At 45.1% G+C, this 15822-nt stretch overlaps 1 protein-coding gene across 1 annotated transcript in view; it reads left to right on the top strand.

Annotated features, from left to right (window-relative positions):
• The first annotated feature begins 255 nt into the window (after positions 1-255).
• Positions 256-15822, top strand: part of jcada (junctional cadherin 5 associated a) — a 329178-nt gene continuing 313611 nt past the window's right edge. The window contains exon 1 of the mRNA XM_041183712.1: positions 256-273. The gene's annotated coding sequence lies outside the window, so the exon portion shown is untranslated. The remainder of the gene's footprint in view (positions 274-15822) is intronic.

The following is a 15822-nucleotide window of genomic DNA, read 5'->3' as shown; positions in this document are numbered from 1 at the left end:
GCTCACTTTCAGGTTTTTGTTGTTCTTCTCACTAAACTCAAAGAATTGCATCACTGAGACAATTTTAACTTGCCCTTCAGCCCCCTTCCCTAATACTTGGAATCCTGTGGTTTTAAGGCTGCAGCGCTCAGTCATCCCAGCTCACAATATCAGTTTCCATCAACTACAGTCTTGGGATTTGTATGATGCACAACAGATAACAGCCGAGAGACTTCATCCAGCTGCTGCCCCATCTGTGGAAAGAAGTAATCATTATTCTTCATTTCTCATGAGGTAAGACTTTACTTGTGCTTTGCGGTCATAACTATGTCCACTCGTGTTAATTGCTTTGTCGGTAACTATATGTTGAGGTTCATTTTTTTGAGTAGGTTAGAAGCTCACAGATGCCTAAGATTACTGACAGCTGTCCAGATGGGCTGACCTTTTAGCAGTCTGAACTGGTAAACAGATTTAGTGCCACACCGTGACTGAACTCTAAACAATCATCACGTCAGGCTTGTCACGCAGTGGTTGGAGAAGCATTGGACGCATTTATGATTTATTAATGCAATGATAAAAGACATGGGACTCCTTTTCTGTGTGCTACTATCACTAGTGCTAATTGTGGTTCAGAGGTTCCATGGTAAAAAATGGTTTCATGCGATTGTGTGTCATTTATACACAGTCTTTATTTACCGCTTGCATCATGAGATTAAGGGAGGAATGGCTGGAGACAACGCTTCAATGTCTAATTCTGTGCCTCTGTTTCTTTCTTTTTTAATGGTTCTGTCAGCTCCTCCAGTGGCTCACTGGGCACATGCATCAAGTGGTGAGGTTCCCAGCAGTCCAGACCAGAAAAGCACCAGGTTTTGATCAGCTGAGTAGCTGACCTCAACCAGGGCAGCAGTAGGAGCTTCAGTAATAAGAAATAAGCAGGATGACTAAAATCAGCCATGATCCCTATCCCAGGGAACAAATCCCCACCTGTTGTTCACGTAAACCGTCACCTCCAACAATGCAACCATCAGTGAAAAGCTGAGGCTCAGTTATTTCTTGATTAGTGCTAATAGATTAATCATATCACTAACCCATCCTGATCCTCAGAAACAAGAGAGGTCATTAAGTGACATATGTTGAATGCATTGTAAGACACTGCACACCTTTCTAAGCACCATAATGTGCTCTTTCTCCCACTTGATTAACCCTCTAATTATCCCACTATAATGCTTTATCTGTAAAAACCAGAAATTGCTGGGAACACACACCAGATCCAGCTGGAGAGAGAAAGAGAGGTTAGTTAATGTTTCAGGTGGATGGCCCCTTTGACAGCTCTGATTAATAAGCCATGAATAGAGGGAGTAAACGCCGGCACGTAAACTGGACTCAATGTCATCAGTCAGTCCCAGAAGATGTCACAAATGACACATTGAACAAATGATACAAGGTAATCCAGAATGATGTCATCTGGTTGAATAGGCATCAGAGACCAATCAATTCCAGCGCTAAAAAGGCTGTAATCTGTTGGCAAGAGAGATGTGAAATCCAAAGAATGTGCATGCAGAGGGCCATTACAGGTTGCTCCTAACTTATCTTTGCTCTTTTCAAATGTTAACAGACTTGCATTTTCTGTTTTTAAGATCAGAGTTACAGCATTCACAATGTTTCCTTCTATACCTCTTAATTTTTAACTGTCTTTAGTTACAGAATGCCTTGTAACTTATGTAGCTGAAAAAGTCACAAAATAACCAGGTGCCTTGAACAGTTCAGGGACACAGTAAATGTGGTGGCCTTAGAGGGATTCTCTCTCAAGGTTAATGATAAGGTTGAGTGGGTTTGAAGGTTTTGAACTAACTTTCACAAGTCGATGTGTGTAATGAACCAAGAGAACACTGACCTACTTTGGTCCAATGGTCTTTCTGATCCCGAACCCGCTCCTTATTTTAATTATTCTTCGCCTTTGCCATTCTCTTCCTTGTCAGGCAGTGGATTGCAGCCTTCTGGACTCTGAGCTGGTCTGGCTACTGCATAGCCACCACTTTAGATTGCTGTGCATCAGTTTTAAACATTTAAGCATTTGTCCTTGGGATGTGAGTGCCATTGATAAGGCTGGGCTTCATTGCCCATCCCTAGTTGCCCCTGAGAAGGTGATGGTCAGCCTACCTCTTGAACTATTGCATTCTGTGTTGTGAAGGTGCTCCCACAATGCTGTTAGGTAGGAAGTTTCAGGATTTTGACTGAGGAACAATGGAAGAATGGCAACATATCATTATATCCTTGCAGATGGAGTTTCTACCACCCTTTGTGTAATGAGCTTTCTCCTGAATTCCCTATTGGATTTAAGAGGGACTATCTTATATTTATTACCCTAGCTTTGGTCTCCCCACCAAGTAGAAACATCTGGGTTGGATTTTCAAAATCAAGAAGGCTCCAAAGACCTTTAAAAGTGGCGAGTTGGATGCTGATGCAGGAGTCCCACCCCAATTTTTGACAGATCCCATTTTGCCAGTAGGAGAAAGGGGGCGGGGCATGATTCACATAAGAGGGAAACCTGAACTCAGCAGGGCCATTTGATCTTAGTGCTGAGTTCAAATATACCCCATTTTGACTGTTGTAAGGGCCTTAGACTGCAATATGGGAGTCAGGAATTGATGGAGTAGATGTACATGCTCTTGAAAGGAGCACAAAGTATGTTTAAATGTCATGTTCTGATGTTTTTAAATCCCCTGATCTTTAAACATTTAAAAAACCCAGACTGAAGTTATCACTGGGAGTTAACAAAAACCTTCTGCTGGACTTCTTTGATTGAAAGGCTATCTGGTGTAGGTTAGAAAAAACATTGGGCAGGATTTTGAGGTTGTCGGGTGGGCACGGCAGGTGGGCCTGGGAGTGGCCAGGACTCAGCCCACTGTCTGCAATCGGCCCCCAACCACAATTTCACACTGGCTGGCCAATTAACGGTCAGCCAACGTGAAATGCATGCTGAAAGGCTCAATGCGGCTGGGCTGGGGGCAGGAGGAGGGTGAGCACTGAAGTCAGCACGGGTGTGGGAGAGTGTGCAATGAAATTTCCCTGAAGGCAGAGAGCTACCTCAGGGAGCTAAGTAATTTTAAACCCTTAAATAAAGATTTTAAAATCCCATAAGAAATTTCTACCCATAAGAATCATTCACCTAAACGTGTTGATGATAAAAATTCTGCCCAAATATTTTCTTTTAAATTAATGTCAGAAACCTCATCCCACCCTTGGTTGAGGTTTCCTTAAAAATCCAAAGGCCTCCTGGCCGATTTGCCCGCCCGCCAACCATAACATTGGGCAGGCAATGAAAAATAGCGGTTAATTAATTGATTAATGGCCGTATTAAGCCTCTTAACTTTCAGTGGGCGTGCTGCCAACTCTCACATGTGCCTGCTGACCGAAATATCACGCGTGTGCGTGATGACATCAGGACACTCGCTCAGCGTCATTGTGCGATATTTCACGCTTGAGTATGTCAGGTGCACCCCCGTATGCCAAGCGGAAAATCCTACGTTAGCACCTAAGTATGCAGTTTCAGTAGAGTTATTTGTTGACATTTCCCCGAGGTCTATTATTATGTCATTGTGAATATTTGGCTGAGAGTGGGTTCTGAGTTCACAGTTTGACAGCCAGTTTAAGGAGGCTAGTAAAGGGTTTGATTGATGTGGGACAAAAACAAAAACAGAATTACCTGGAAAAACTCAGCAGGTCTGGCAGCATCGGCGGAGAAGAAAAGAGTTGACGTTTCGAGTCCTCATGACCCTTCGACAGAACTTGAGAACTTGACTCAAGTTCTGTCGAAGGGTCATGAGGACTCGAAACGTCAACTCTTTTCTTCTCCGCCGATGCTGCCAGACCTGCTGAGTTTTTCCAGGTAATTTTGTTTTTGTTTCGGATTTCCAGCATCCGCAGTTTTTTTGTTTTGATTGATGTGGGGTTTGAATAAAAGTTTGTTTACTTTTATAAGAGATTAACCACTAGAGGAGATTTAAAAGCTTGAATGGATTTCAAGATTGGGAGATTTTTCGCTATCCATGGCAGAATTTTTCAGCTTCCCATCAGCAGGTTTGCAGGTGGTGGGGGGTTGGGGGGGGGGGGGGGGGGGCACATAAAGTTCCTCAGGTGACCCTTCCACCACCCCCTTGCATGCTCCCAAACTGGCTGCAATTTTACTTTGGAGGTGCTGAGGGTAGGGAAAAGCCTATGGCAGCCTGCCCTCCCTTGCCCCAATTGAGGCCCTTACATGGCCAATTATTGAGGCTGGCAGGAGGAGCTAGGGAGCAGGGGGAAGCCCAGCAGGTCACCCTGTTCAGATCTCGAGCGTAAAGGGGTGGGGTGGGGTCACCTCCCTCAAGGGCCTCTTTTCCACATCATGCACACCTCCCCCCCCCCCCCCCCCCCCGCCCAAACACCTCCCCCCCCCCCAAGGTTTGCCCTTTGTGGTTATTCCCTAACATGACCCCTCAACCTATCCATCAAGAACCCCACTCCCTCTCCCCAACTCCTTGGACTTCACCTCCCCTGCTTGCTGTGAGACCCCAGCATTCACTCTGGGACTTAGAATTTGGGGAGTGTTTATAGTCCCAGTCCTGATCACTGCTGGGACTACAGAGTTACTGGCCAATCTAATTGGCTTGCAGCTCTCTGAGACGAGACTTCTGCCTGAGTGAGGGGCCAAAGTCCCACCCCCAGCCAATAAATGCTCCTGGTGTGGCGCTACGCCAAGTGTGTATGTCGGAACTGAATTAGCTTGTTAGAAGTTTATTCTTCTCCATCTCCACGTGGCTCTTGTGGTCTGACCATGGTGGGTACTGGATGAGTAGCTATGGAAGTGGAATGGGGTCGATGAGGGAGCAGGGGAGGTGAGTGAGTAACATGAGCTAGCATTGAGTTGGCATGGGGGTCTGAGGGGGCAGGGGATGGGTGGGGGCATGAGTAGGCATTGAGTTAGCATGGAGGGTGTGAGTGGCAATGGGGAGTGGGTGGGAGGTGAGGGGGCATAAGGGTGAAGACTAGAGAGCCTAGCAATGTGTAATACAACTGGGACAAAGCACCCCCCTTGGCCACCTACACTCTGCTTCCAGGGTCGGTGGGCCCGACTCTATCCTGCGCCCATCCAACCACCACCCGCTCACCCCACCCCACCCCAACCCCTGGAGCAAATTTGCGCATCTAAGGTAGGTCCAGTGAGTCAGGAAATTTTGCAACTCGACATGCCTGTCTCAATAGTGATAATCCAGCTCACATTCTTTACCTATGTTATTTATCCCTTTATTATTTTAAAGATCTCCCTTAGATAACTCCTCAGCCTTTGCTTTTCTGGAGAAAAAAGCACTGTTCTGCTCAGCCTTCCCTGATAAACATATCCTGTGAGTTTTGGTATTGGCCTTGTGAATATTTTTCACATTCTCCTGTGCCTCTATATCTTTTTCATGATATTGAGACCACAACTGTGCACAGTTCTCTAACTGTGGTCTAACCAAGGCTCAATACAAACGATGCATAACACTTTGGCTTCTTAATTTTCGCCCATTAGTAATGAACTCCAGTGTTCAGTTTGCTTTTCTCTGGGAAGAATTTTCCCCCCATCGAGAGGAAATGCAGGAGCGGGCACGTGCAGGCGCACCTCTGATCAGCACCCCCAATTGGAGGTGCGCTGCCATTTTATGTGGATGGGCCAATTAAGGCTCACCCAGTGTGACATCCGCCAGGAAGCGCTAACTGCTATTCCCTCAGCCGGGAGTGCAAAGTGCTGCCTCAGGGAGATCAGTGCCAAATTTAAAAATGGTAAATGTATAAAAATAAAATTTCCCTGACATGTCCCCTCATGTGACACTGTCACATGAGTTGGGACATGTCCATCACTTTTAATCAAACTTATATTAAAATTTTAAAACCCTCATGAAACCTCATCCCGCCCGTGGATGAGGTTTCATGCTTTTTCCAATGCCCGCCAGGACTCCCGGCCTGCCCTCTAACCTTAAGGTTGGACCATTAATTAAGGCAGGTCCATTAATTACTCGAATTCGTTTTTAAATGGCCTCAGTAGGCCATTGACAGGTCGGCGAGCACACTGCTGATTCAGCTGCGCCCCCGCCGACCTGAAAATTGAAATGAGGTGGGGTTATGTCGGGAGTTTCGCCCGACGTCATCCTGCATCATTTTATGCTTCAGTGAGCGGGCCCCGCCACCCCCCAACACCGCCCCCCCCCCACCCCCCCGGCTCGCCGACATAAATAACCTGGCCTTAGGATTCGTGTATCTGCAACCCTAGATTCCTTTGTGCTCTGTCCCATTTAGACTCTTATTAGCCAAGCAGTACATGACTTCCTTGTTCTTCTGATCAAAATGACCTCAAACTTATATTGAAATTAGTTTGCCAATAACACACCCAATTAAGAGAACTTGTTTGTCTTAAATATTATTGAGCCTCTTGAGTGTTGTGGGAGCTGCAACCTCTCCATGCAGCTGGAGATTATTGCATCACCTTCCTAAATTTTGCCTTGAAGAGGTTTTGGGGTATTATGGAGTAAGAAGTCACCACAGAGTGCCTAGTCATGACCTGGTCTATTAGTCACAGCATTTATGTAGCTGGTTTAGTTCTGTTTCATATCAATAGTGACTGAAGACTTTTTAAAAAAAATCTTTCATGGGTTGTGGGCATTGTTGGCACTAGCACTGTTTCCCAAACCTAATGTTCTTTGAACTGAATGGCTTGCTAGGTGATTTCAGAGAGCACTTAAGAGTCAGCCACAATACTGTGGATCTGGAGTCACATGCAAGCTAGAGCACTTCACTTCTTTAGGTCAAGCAATCTGGGACCTGGAATAGGAACAAGGAACTAGAAAGTCTTATGGCTAGAAAGCATTGTGTGCTGATCTTTCTCAACTTTGTTATCAGCAAAATGTTACTGTGATTCCCACAGGCACAGTTACAATTTTCCAGACATGTCTGCATACCTAGTGACACCTTAGAAATAGTTTAAGTAAATTGTTTTCTGAATGGTAAAGTGACCTGGAGTGGTATTCCCATCACCATAATGTAAGGTATTCAAAGCAAGATTCTATCCTATTGAAAGAAGATGGAAGGGGGGAAAGAGCAAGGGTTAAAGAAGGTTTTCAGAAGAGGTTTTACAAACGATTTAAGGCTGAAGGATTTGGAATGTCCAAAATGTTTTGCACAATTGTGAGAAATTGAGTAATGTGTTAATAACTTAAGTTTCAGAGCACTGAGAAATCTGTAGAATAGTTAACAGAGAGGTTCTGTGCATGTCAAGTTATTTAAACTATGAAGAAAGATAACCAAAGGTAAAAGACTTGCACATATATGTTCTGGGGATGATGACCTCAGTGCTTAAATTCAGCATCAAGTCAATAACTGCTACTCTGGGAAGAAGTTGTGTAATTTTAGGCTCACTTCATCAAGAGGCAGCTTAAAAATGAAACTTACGGTGACATACAAAATACAATTATTGAACTTAAACGCATTAAGAGTAGACTGCAATCCTAAACATCTAATATAGCTCTTAGAAATTTTGCCTCTTAGTTAGAAGGTTGTGGGTTCAAGTCCCAATTCATGAATTTAGCATAATCTTAGTTGTTACTATGGTAATGAGGGAGTAGTCAGAGTCGTTGGCCTCAAAATTTGATTGTGTGGAGCTTGTTTCCTGGCACAAAACTGGTGCTGAAGGTTCCAATGTATTTTGTGCACACTTACTCTGTATTGCAAGTGTGCTGCATGCCACAATGATTAGAGTGCCCTGTAATCGTCCAGGCTGTCTGCCTGAAATGGGTGTTAGGTCCATTGCCGATGGGCCTAAAGCCTGTTTCTTGGCCTTTTGCCAAATTGGTTGGCAACTAGATGTAGCATGAGCATACATGCTCTATTTTCTTGAGCTACACAATGCAGTGACACACTAAATATAAATATTGAACTTCAACACAATTCGACTACACTGTGATCCTGTATATCCTAAAATAACCTCTACACATTTAGAAAGGAAACCCAGCTAATACTGATATAATATGAAGCTTATAACAAAGTTAGTGTTGGGTTTATGATGATTTATGTTATGGCATTTCCTCAGAGCTTTTCCCACTCTGCCATCGCAACTTTTCCAGATGTCTGGTGGAAACCCCACTTGTAAATAGTTCCCTCTGCACATCCGAGATCAACTGCGAGGAAATTGTGGGCCTGTGTTGATTAATACTAAGAGTCAAGTTATCTTTATTGTAACTTTACTAATCTTAACCTTGTGATAATATTGATCACTTCATTGCAAATGTAGTTAAACAAAGTAGTATTATTAATAAACTTCTATATCCACCTTGGCCATTGATGTCTCTGACAGAGTGAAGCTGCACTGTGCTCATTATTACACGATGTCGCAGTTTACTCAACAATTGGTATATTTTGGATTGGACTATGTAGGGTTTCCTGGAGCAAACTAATTTAGGCACAAATTGAGAAACCCTAGTCATAAAATGGTTGACCTCATTCTAATTCTCAGACCAGCAGGAAAAAATCGTCAAAACACCCTTTCGTTAACAACGGCTGCATTTTGGAATTATTCAAATTGCTCAATATACATTGAGGGTATTGTGCAGGATTTGATATGTGTTTATCCTATAAGGACTTTCTGGATGGATTAGCTAAATCAAGCTGAATGGCCTTTGTCATTGGTGATTACCTCGTGACTAGTGAAAATGATTTTCGCATGAGTGACAGCTTATTATCCACTGATTTTCAATGATGTTTTTAAAGAACACAATAAATCCACCCTCATGTCAACAGAAGTACATTTATTTATTTTTGTATGTTAATCAAAACCTGCACATTGAGTTTTGAAGTTAATTCCAGTTTTATAACTATTATGTTGCAAGGACTGGAATTTTTTTAAAACCTGGGCTTATAATACAACCCTGTCACTATTCCGGAGCTAGAAGCTAACCTTACCCAATAAAGCAAAGTAACCTGACCTTGCGTTATTGGTTAAGCTTCTTGCCCCAGAGTAGTGCCAGGATTGCATTATAAGCCTCTTCTGTTTGAAACTTGGTAGTTTCTTGGATTATGGGCATTTATCCCTCACTCAGTTTCTCAATTTAAAAAGAAATCTAATTCCGATGGCTGGTGCTTTCAAAGGGGACTTGGATAATTACCCGAAGAGAAAAGCTTTCAGGGTTACAGGGTAAAGGCAGGGGTGTGGGGCTGGATGGGCAGCTCTTAAAGAAAGCCAGTATGGCCATGACCTGCCAAATGGCCTGCTCATGTGAAGTAACGGTTTAATACATGAATTAGGAGCAGGAGTAGGCCACTCGGCCCCTCAAGCCTGCTCCACCTGTGACTCAATGGGTGGGATTTTCCAGCCTCGCCTGCCGTCGGGATGGCCTGGTCCCGTTGAAAATCACTGGACCTTTGGCTGGGCCATTGAATCTCCTGTCACAACAGGGCTGGAAAATGCCGACCATTGATTCTGTGATTCTACTATTCTAAAAATGGACCATGCCCACATACAGCAAGATGTGGACAACATCCAAGGTTGGGTGATCAGTTTTCTTTTTATTCTTTCATGAGATATGAGCGTCACTCAAGGTCAGCATTTATTGCCCATCCCTGCTGTCATCACTATCACCCAAGCTTCATCACATGGCATGCCCCCATGCTGTAGCCATTAGTGGGCCAATACATCCATCCTTGTGACTCTTTGCCTTCCTACGCCAATTGGAAAGCAAAAAGACTCATTAATCAATTGAATCATGCTTGACTGTAAGCCAAACAGACTTTTTTTTCCCCAATTTCAATATTTTTATATCTGGTAAAGGGAAGTGTTCAAAGAAAATGACAAAAAACAACCTTTTTCTAACATTGCAATGATTTTTCTCCAAGGTTGCACACAGCAGTGCCCTGGAGATTGATCTCCGATTCCTAAAGCGTCCAGGCCAATCCTGGAGGATTGCTGAAGGATTGGCAACCCTCCTTGTTAATTGCACATGACTCCACCCTGCCTCAGCTCATCTACTTCTGAAATCTTCATCAATGCCTTCGTTACCTCTAGATTTCACTATCCTGACATACTCCTGTCTGGCCTCTGTAAACCTGAAGGCATCCAAAACTCTGGTGCTCGTGTCCTAACTTCCACCAAGTCCTGGTCATCCATCAACCCTGCATTCACTGAACCGCATTGGCTCCTGGCTGGGCAACACCTTCATTTTAAAATCTTCACCCTTGTTTTCAAATCCCTACATGGCCTTCCCTCCCTCTGTTAACTTCTCAGTCCCACAACCTTCTGGGATATCCACGCTGCAGCAATTGAGCATCCTGAACTTTAATCACTCCACCATTGATGGTCTTGCCTTCAGCTGCCAAGGCACTGAGTTCTGGAATTTTCTCCCTAAAGTTCTCCAACTCTGAACCTCCCTTCCTCCTTTAAGACACTATTTAAAACCTACCTCTTTGGCCAAGCTTTGGTTATCTGCTATAATACGTCCTCTTATGGCTTGGTGTTAAATTTTGTTTGATAATGCTTCTTAAAGTGCCTTGGGACGTGTTACTCCATTAAATGTGCTATATAAACAAGTTGTTGTTGCTGTTGAAGAAATTTTCCTATGACCTATTACAAGGGAATCTCTCCATTGCCTTCTTTAAAGGGGATAAGGCACAAGTTTTGCCAGCCTTTCTTCATATCCCAGACCTCTAACTCCAGGGCCCTTATTTTAACACCCTGCAACTAGTGAGAACGATGCGTGAGAGGGGAAAAGATTAAACTATGTCCATTTACTGGCCTGAGGTCGCTCTGTTCCCACCATGGGTCAGCTCTTCATTGACTTTCAAGCTGGTCATGGCTCAAGCTGCAGGCAGCTGGGGCCTGCTTCAGATTCAAAAATCATGGCTTGATGAAATCATCAGTGCCACACGTTAATTTTAATGGTGACTCAGGGTGCAGTGTGTGGTACCTAACTGCTGAACCAAAGAGGGAGGCATCGACTAGATAGGAGAGACCAAATTACATTTTTTAAGTACAGCAGAGCAGAAGAGTTCCTCCCAACCCTCACAAGGAGTCCTTGAGTCTTCGTAATCCTAGTCTTGCCTCTCTCTCCCTGTGTGCAGGCAACCTCTGCCAAAAGCCCTTGCCCAGCACTGAGGTTATGTTGAGGACCATTCCTTTGACTCTTTGGTAGTTTTAAGGCTCCTGAGTCTTTGTTCTGCCAGTTCTGGGCGGAATACAGTGTTGCAATATTTAAGTATAGTTCAGGTCTCATACTAAGTTCCTTGTGGGGATTCCCTTGCCATCCATCCTGAACATGCCCCCCCACTGCAAACCCCCCCCCAGAAAAATCAAGACCTAAGAATCAAGCTCATGGCTCTTCACTGAACTGGATCTAGAGCTCGAATATATCTTTTGTATTTCAGGTGACCAGCACGGGGTACAGTACTCTAGGTGTGGTCACAGCAGATCATTATGCAGTTGAATTGTAACCTCTTCTGACTGTTGTTCTATTGTTTTCTGTATAGTTCAACTTACTCTTTGCTTTTTTGACTACTCCATGTTGAGCCCACTAAAACCCCATGGTCACTTTAAGCTTCATTTTTAGTTAATTCAGAATCATTCATGGAGTCCATGTGAAACCAATTTCTTCATCTTGCTTGTAGTATTTTGCACCCACCTGTATTAAAGTTTATATGTTATTGCTCTGCCTACAAACGTGTTTTTCCAACTGATACTGAATGTCCCAAGGTGCTGGTTCAGAAACTACCTCCCATTCTAGTCTGATATTGTCTGCAAATTAGACCAGTTTAGGCTTTATGTAATGCCAGAAATATAGGATGGAATCTTCCGCTCCCACCAGCAGCGGGAATCGTGGTGGTCAGGGGCACTGAATTTGGCAAGGATTAAAAAAGCCAGTTGACTGCCGGCAGCAAAATAGTTTGGAATTTTGTTCTCCCGACTTTCAAGGCTGGTTGAAGGAGGGTCGAGTTTCCTGATGAGCAATGTCATGAGCCCCATTTGCATTCATTAACATCTCATGAATGCTCATTAAAAGGCCAACTTGCCAAAATCATGCTCCCCCTCCAAATTAAGTGCCCCACCAATGGCTAATTCGAACAGCCTGTTTTACATCTGAATATAAGTGGTGCTCACCTGGCGAGAGTCACTTCCCCTGTGGCTTGGAGGTCAGCAGGTACTGCTTTCGCCTTCCTTTCACATCATCACTGAAATATATCGGGTGCCTGTATCACAAACTGCATCAGTTGGGCACAGGAGGCATGACCAGAGGGGTGGAGTGAGACGGAGGCAGCACTCGGGCTGGGGGGGTTGGGGGGGGTGGGGGGGCGGTGTGGGGAGGTGTGGGGGGCTGCTGGGCTGAGTCTTCTGGTGGAGGATGTCATTCCCCTTTTCTTGCTGGTACCTGGAATAAAGAGAAGAGAGAATGCGTGACTGACTAAGCATTAAAGATCACTTACATCATTGCGTACAAGTTGTCGATGTTTTACTGGATGCATCCTTGCTGGCTTTTTGGGGGAGGCCCATTTCGCCTTCCACGCAGGAACAATCCCTTTCCTTGCCAGACAACTCTGCGGTCTGTTCCTCCAAATTCAAAACGGGCTGCACTCTGAGCGAAACTTGGAGGTGAGTGCACAATATAGTCGCGCGGCACTTGCGAGGGTTACCTTTTGAACTTCAAGGTTGAGGAGAGTTGGGGAAGGGGAGCAAGGGCTGCCCCGCAGTTGAGGCAAGTATGGGGGGCAAGGGCTGCAACACGGTTGAGGCGAGTTGGGGGGGCACAAGGGCTGCACTGCTATTGTGGGGGGGGGCATGTGTGTGTGGTGGGGGGCAAGAAACAGCCGCGCATTAGGGAAACCTTGTATAATGCAACCATTCCTCCACAGCTGAGACAGTTCAGACACAGCCACACTGACATGCTTGGAGCCGGGCCTCAAGCTTACCAGCCCACCCAAGTAATGCAGAGGCAGCAAAGTGCCACCAAGTACTCCAGAGCTTTTCACCCCTCGGCACAGACTGCAAAGTAATGAGCAGTTTAGTGGACTGCAGAACAGTCGGGCAACTGGGCACATTGTACAATCTCCTTGCTAAAGCTGGCCATGGAGCAGTCACTGCTGGAGGCGCTCACAGCCCCTTGCAATGTCATCATTCTGATTTGGACCAGTCTCCCACATGGTTCAAGCTAACAGTGCAGCCTTGCAGTGTGGGTTAGGAGAATGCCTGTGCCTGAGCTGAGAGCACAGTATGCAGTCCAATGGGAAAAGCTGCTGCCAATCGGTCAGGTGGAGTGGGGTGGAGGTGGGTGGGTGGGTGGGGTTTCGAGCAGCCATGCAGTGCACTAAACTCTGGTCATCCAAGTGGTGGCCAACACTCTCCGGGATGCGTTAAGAAACCTTCAGACTTAACCAAGAGAGGTTCTTGGCACACCCAAGCTAACCCATTTGTCTCTCTCTTTCATCCTGCAGGAGGAGTACATCAGGAACATGGAGACTGGTGAACTAGCTGTATGTCCTATAGCTTACAGAGGGCGGAAATGATGGAGAAGTGAGCGATGAAGGCTCCTGGCTGCACAGAGGGAGGAGCAAAATCCTCAAGAAGAATGGGTGGCTGGGGTTCCTGCACATGCTGCTGAAGAGCCACAGTGAGGTGTCACTGGTCGCTGCCTTGCTAAACCCAGGGTCTATAGATGCGGCCTTTCATTCCTGCAGTTGACCGAGAACAAGTGTCACCGAAGACTGAGCATGTCCAGAGAATGATCAGTCACATCTGTCAGCTGCTGCAGGATTTAGCACCACAGGACATTGAGGGCATCCACTGCCAGTGGCTGTAAAAGTAACCGTGTTGCTCAATTTTTACGCCAGTGCCTCCTTTCAGGGCTCCACAGGTGACCTCCATGGGATATAGCAAGACTCCACCCACAAATGCATCCATGAGGTCATGGATGCCACCTTAGTGAGGGCACACAACTTTGTGCATTTCGCCCCGACCAGGACAGCCAGTACGCAAGAGTGATTGGATTCGCCCTGATCTCGGGTTTCCCACTGATGCAGGGTGCCATTGACTGCACTCACGTGGTACTCAGAACTCCATCGCAACACGTGGTCAACTATGTCAACCACAAGGGCTTCCATTCGCTGAATGTTCAGCTGGTGCGTGACCACCACAAACACATCCTGCAGGTCTGCACTCAGATTTCAGGGAGTGGCCAAGACTCCAACATTCTAAGTCGGTCACAGGTCCCTGACGTCTTCCAGGGTCCACTAAGGCTGCAGGGATGGCTTCTCGGGGCCAAGGGCTACTTGTAGAGGACATGACTGATGACACCCGTGCGGCAGCCTCAGACTGCAGCAGAGAGAAGATATGACAAGGCTCATGCTGCAACTCACACCTTGGTGGAGCAAACTATTGAGATGCTGAAAATGAGGCTCTAGTGTCGTAATAAACTTGGAACATGGGGCTAGTTTCTTATAAGAAACAGTAAACTTTATTTGCAGGCTCCAGATGAGGCAAGACCAAGGCTAAAAAGCTCTGCCCCTAAGGTTCCCCACGCTTAGGGCTGATTCATCTGTACAGTTACATGATCCCCATAACAGTAAGAAATGGTTCAACTTACAATCATTACATTCCTCCCCCTTTAAATTTTTTTTACCACCTTGTTTACAAAAACATCTTAATCCATGTTATATACAATTATATATGTTTCATGCCATTATAAATGTAGTCTTTGATAAGGTTGTCAGATTCGGGTAGAGTGACGTAACTCCACAATAGTAGGCTCTTCCGTTGGATCGATTTGCACAGGAACTGCAGCATCAGGGACATCCTTAGACAATGGCAGTTCAGAATTATTTACCTCCACAGACACACCCAATATGTTTATTCTTTGTCAATCTGGCACCTCAGGTATCAAAGTTTTGACTTAGATTTCAGGCGGATTAACTGGTTGTTAATCATTTCCTAAGACGATCCATGTGTTTCCTAGCATTCCTGTTTTCCACTGCAACTTGATAAGATAAAGTTCCTGTTTCAAAGACGATTGTATCAGGGACCCATCTCGGTCCAGTTGCAAAATTTCATACAAAAACTGTCTCTCCCACTGCAAACTTGCAACTTTTACTCTGAACACTATGATTTTCTTTCTGACTACTCTGGTTTTTCTCCGCCTTCCCCTCTAAATTAGGGAATACTAGACTCAATCTTGTATAAAGTCAGCACTTCATTAACAATTCTGATGGTGTCGAACCAGTGGCTGCATGAGGAGTTGTGCAATAGCTGAACAAGAATCTTGAAATTCGTGTTTCAAATGCTCCCCCTGATTGTTTCTTCATGCCTATTTTAAAGGTCTGTACTGCTCTTTCTGCTAACCCGTTGGTCGAGGGATGCTCCAGTGCTGTTCTGACAATTTTAATCTCATTTAGGTTCATGGATCTTTGGAATTCAGTGCTAGTGAAAGCCGTGCCATTGTCTGACACAATAACTTCAAGTAAACCATGAACACTGAAACCCTGGTGCAGTTTTTCAATGGTTGCAGACAATGTAGGTGATCTCACTTCAAAGACATACATCCATTTGGAATATCTGTCGATAATCACCAGAAACATGGTACCTAGAAATGGACCGACATAGTCTATGTGTAGTCTAGCACAGGGTCGACCAGGCCAATCCCATGGATACAATGGAACTGAAAAAGGCAACTTCTGTTGTTGCTGACACTGGAGTCAGTGTTTCACCAGTTTTCCTATATCACTGTCTATACCTGGCCACCAGATATAACTTTGAGCGAGCATCTTCATTTTTGAAATACCAGGATGCACATTCTAAAGTTC

The sequence above is a fragment of the Carcharodon carcharias genome, chromosome 3, assembly GCF_017639515.1.
Source record: "Carcharodon carcharias isolate sCarCar2 chromosome 3, sCarCar2.pri, whole genome shotgun sequence".
NCBI lineage: Eukaryota > Metazoa > Chordata > Chondrichthyes > Lamniformes > Lamnidae > Carcharodon > Carcharodon carcharias.
Note: the sequence above shows the minus strand (reverse complement) of the source record. Positions and strands in the feature narration are given on the sequence as shown.